Below are 4947 nucleotides of genomic sequence, written 5' to 3' on the forward strand. Positions count from 1 at the left end.
GCCATCCCCCAGCCTCCCAAGTAGCTAGGATTACAGGCACACACCACCACACCCGGGTAATTTTTCTATTTTTAGTAGAGACAGGGATTCACCACGTTGGCCATGGCTGGTCTTGAACTCCTGGCCTCAAGTGATCCGCATGCCTCAGCCTCCCAAAGTGCTGGGATTACAGACATGAGGCACTGCACCAGGCCTATCTTATTTTTTGTAGAGATGGGGTCTTGCTATGTTACACCCCAGGCTGGTCTTAGACTTCTGGGCTCAAGCAATCCTCCTGCCTTGGCCTCCCAAAGTGCTGGAATTACACGTGTGAGCCACTGCACCCTGTCCCTATTCCTGCCTTTTCCTTTTTTTTTTTTTTTTTAAGACAGATTCTCATTCTGTCACCCAGGCTAGAGTGCAATGGCACAATCTCTGCTCACTGCAACCTCTGCCTCCTGGGTTCAAGCAATTCTCAAGCCTCAGCCTCCCGAGTAGCTAGGACTACAGGCGTGCACCACCACACTCAGCTAATTTTTGTATTTTTTGATAGAGGTGGGGTTTCACCATGTTGGGCAGCCTGGTCTCGAACTCCTGGCCTCAAGTGATCTGCCCACCTTGGCCTCCCAAAGTGCTGGGATGCACCCTGCCCCCTTCCTGCCTTTTAAAGATTCTTCCCATTGGTCTGCACTCCAGGCTTTCTCCTGCCCCTAGTCTGCTGCTGGCTTCTTCCCGGAGCCCTCTCCTGCTGCTGCCCACCAATGCAGTGCTCCTGCCACCCAGGCGCCTCCTGGACGTCCTATGCATGACTTGGCTGCCGTTACCCTCTTATTGGCAGTAATCAGAGGCCTAGATTTTCAGGGGTCAGTCCTGACTTAAAACCTTCTGTCCGTTGTCCCTGTAAGGTCACTAGCCAGCCTTTAGGCTCTAGCCTTTGGCTCAGGAAATGTGATCACATGTCTATGTGAAGTATATAGACTGCAGGCTGCCTTCTGGACATCCCCCTGAATCTTCCTTGGACATCGCAAATGTAACAGGACTAGATTCAGCAACTCCCTCCCACGTTCTTTTTCCCTTTGATGGCCTATCTCAGTTGACGGGTCCATTTCACCCACTGTCACCCCAAACAGAAAAGTGGGCGGCATCAGCATCTGGTCCCGGCACCCAGCCAGTTAACAAATCCTAGGGATCCCACCTCCCAAACCTTGTTCCAGAAAAGGCCTCTGCCTCCCTCTGCACCCTCACACCTACCACTCCTGTTCCCACTTTGTCCTGCTCTGAACTCTTCTCCATGCTCTTCTTCCTCCAGGCAGCCCACAGGTCCTTCATCTAATGCTAGGCCTGGCTTTCTTCTCCCTAAGATATGGCCTGTCTCTTCTCTCCCTCCCCTCATGGGAAACCCCTGAGGGCTAGGACCCTGCCTGACTCACCACTTACTCTTGATGTCTAAGTGTGAGCAGAAAGAGGAACTCCAGTCAGTATCTGCAACTATGAGTCACAGAGCCCAACCTCTCACTGTACAGATGAGCAAACTGAGGCCAAAGAGGAGAGAGGACTGGCTGATGGTGACAGCAAGAAGAGGCCAACCTGGGGCAAGAACTGAGGTCTCAGGTCCAGCCGATGCTCCCTAGAAGGATATGGGGCCTGGGGCTATGCCAAGTGGCCACTCCCCAGGGCCTCCGCTGGAACCTCTGATGATGTCTCTTCCCACCTCGAGGCCTTTACATGTGCCGGGCCCTCCGCTAGGAAGGCCCGCGCCTCCATCTCTGACTACCTATTGCCCATTCACCCCTCCCCTGGCATCTAATCCAGTCCTCAACACAAGGCTCTGGGGCCTGACAAGCCTCAAAGTAGCCCCTGCAACCTCCTTCATGGGGCATTGGTTTCTGCTGCCCCCTCCCATCTTTAGCCCTGCTCTGCGTCTCTCCAGAGGTCCCAGGTTTCCTGCCAGGGAAATTCATCCCCTGCTGTCCCTGCCTGATTCATGGTGGGGCCGGGAGCATCTCAGACCAGGGCCAGGGCCACAGCCCTTACTAGGAGAACTGGGACAGATGAGGAGTTGTATGAACGTGGGGTCTCTGGTCTCTACAGCTTCCCTTCCCCCATCCATTTCAGAGTCACCCTGTCCTTTCCATTCCTCCTTTCCCTGTCACTCCATTCTGGCAAATGCCCACACCTCAAAGGTTCTAACCACCACAGCCACAGCCTCAGTGACACACTGAGGCACACACAGCCCCCCTCAGGAACACTGACCCAGACATAAAGGAGCCGCTCTTTGTTCCACACACTCAAATGTTCCTGAACTCTGGGCTTAAGCAATCTTCCTGCCCCAGCCTCCCAAAGCACCGGGATTACAGGCGAGAGCCACCACACCTGGCCCACTGATATTCTCTCATAGAGCCACACACTCACAGTTTCACACCCAGTCGGACACAGTCACCAACAGTCTCAAGGAAGGGCAGGCACATACCCAGCAAGTCTCAGTTACCAGGATCACCAGGCTCTCTCCTTCACCCTTGAATATACAGGGCCAAACAAAGATCCAGGCGCACGCAACCACAAATGTGCACACCTGGGCACACGCGCACACACACACACAGCCAGAAAGTCTCACACACACAGACACAGAGCAATACACACAGTCACACACAGAGAGAAACAGATACACGCAGTTGCACACAGGCTCCCGGAGACACAGAACAATGGGCGCATTGTCTGGGTTGGCAGCAGCTGGGGAGGAAGGAGCCGCAGTGTGGACCGAGGAGGCCATGGGGCTGCTGTACCCTCCCACCCCCACCCTAAAGCATCCTAAACCTCTTGCCTCTTCCAGAAGTCAGATTCTGCTGGGACCTGGATTTGCTGAGGGATCAGGCTCCCAGGCGCCCCCTCCCCAGCCTCCTGGGATGTCTGGTGGGGATGCAGGGCCTCCCCAGGGGACCAGGCTCCCTCTGGGGCTCTGGGGACTGAGGGTCTTTCACCCTGATGCTCCTCGATGCTACTCCTGGGATCCTTGGGAAGATTTGCCTCTCATCCCCGCCAGGCAGTGCCTGGAGATCAGAAGCCTTAGGTTCTGCTCTTAACCTCTGACCCCAGCCCCTCCAAGACTCACACACCCTCCCTCCATCTGAGCCCAGCCAGCTGGTACAGGCAGCGCCTGGCAGCATTGTGGGTTCCCTATTGTGGCTGAGACAGAGAGCAGGTCATGACATCCGTCCCTTAGTGGCAAGCTGTGGAGAAGTCACAGTACTTTCAATGAGCTGCAGTGGGGGCACGGTGCCTCTCCCTGTCCCAAAAGTAGCCCTTGCCTCCCACTCTGACCAGACAGCCCCAGATCTCAACAGAAATTTCTGTCAGGGGATTCCTTACAGCCCTTGGCCCATGTTATCAAATCTCTCCAAACCTTCTCTCACCCTCAGCTACTGGAGCTGCTGTGTGCCCTTGGGCATGTCACTTTCTCTTCCTGAACCTCAGTGTCCCAGTCTGTGAAATGGGGTGGGGGGTGGAGGGCGCGTGAACCTGAGATAGCTGAGGGTATTCTGTAGTCTCAGGGTCAGGGTGGGGATGGAGGATACAGGAGTGAGTGCAGAATGTAGAAGCCACCTCAGCCCTCCCCGCCCCTTTGTTGGTCAGATCTCTGGGGAGTTCCCAAGTTCTCAGGCCCTGGGGTGTCTCCACACTTCACAGCCTCAGGCCTCCCAGGAGGCTTCACCGTAGGAGGGAGGGGAGGGACTTGCTGAGCTGGCTGGGACACTGCCTTGCATTTGCAACACTTTGCTTCCTTCCAGCCCCCATCCCTTTCCTCCTGGGGGCTGAGGGCTGGCAGCCGGACACAGACATCCAGGGCCGGCCAGGACTCTGGGGTTCCCACCAGCCTATCCAGGCCAGCGGAAGGAGAGGTGGCAGAGGACCAGAGCTAGGGAATCTCCAGCCACCCCCACCCTGCCTCCAGGCTCCCTTACTTTCAGGCAGGGTGGGAAGCTGGGCTGGGCAGCTTTGAGGGCTGTCCTCAAGGGGCTGTCTCTTGGAGGGACCCTTGGTGGCATCCTATCCCTCCCCTTCAGAAACTGGGGTGTTTTGAGGTTTGAGTCCCCGGCTGGGGTTTCTCTGCCGGCCTGGGGCACCCTGATGTAGGGGAGCAGAGTTGTGTGTCGAGGTAAAGAGGAAGGACCAGAGTAGGTCAGACAGGTTGTCAATGCCGCTGAGGCTTGGCCTTTCAACGGGGATGGAGATGCCCTTCAAGGTCACAAAATACCCCACGTGGGACTCTGCAGTGCATCCCAGCTGAGGGCGGGAGGGGCTGAAGGCAAATCTGTCTGTCCCCACTCAGAATGACTGGCCACCAAGGGACTGAAAGGAAGAATGAGGGAAAGGCCTCACTAGTCTGACCAGAGTGACCCCAAGGCAAGTCAGAGCCCTCTGCTCCACGGCAGGCCACGGCAGGCAGGCAGGGACGTGGGTGGGACCTCTGACCGCTCTTCAGGCCGGAGCGGGTGCCGAGCCCAGGGCAGTGGCCTTGCGGCTTCTATGACCACATTTTCTAGAGTATATAATTCAGGACCAGTCATCTGACGGGTCTGGTCGTGTGAGCCCTTCGAAGGGTTCAAGCGGGGAGACTGACAGCGGCTGCAGGACCAAGGCGTTCGGGGCCGGTCCAGGATGCGGGGGCGCCCACCGAAGAGGTGGAGCGGAGAGGGAGGAATGACTGCCCGTCCCCTTCCTCTAGGCCCCCGACCCGCCCAGCTCGCGGAAGGCCGGGCCTCGCTCCTGCCCACACTGGACTCTACCTGCCCCTGGGATTCAGGAGGGGTGGGGGGTACCCGACCGCCAGCGTCGCCTGCTGCGCAAGTGGGGCCTGCGAGCCGACCCCGCCTTCGCCCCTCGATTGGGCGCGCATTTAAATGTCCGGCCCCGCCCCGAGCTCCGAGCGCTTATATATAGGCAGCTCGGCGGGCGGCGGGCGGCATTCTG

This window comes from Colobus angolensis, unplaced genomic scaffold (assembly GCF_000951035.1).
Source record: "Colobus angolensis palliatus isolate OR3802 unplaced genomic scaffold, Cang.pa_1.0 Scaffold4, whole genome shotgun sequence".
In the NCBI taxonomy this organism is placed as follows: Eukaryota; Metazoa; Chordata; class Mammalia; order Primates; family Cercopithecidae; genus Colobus; species Colobus angolensis.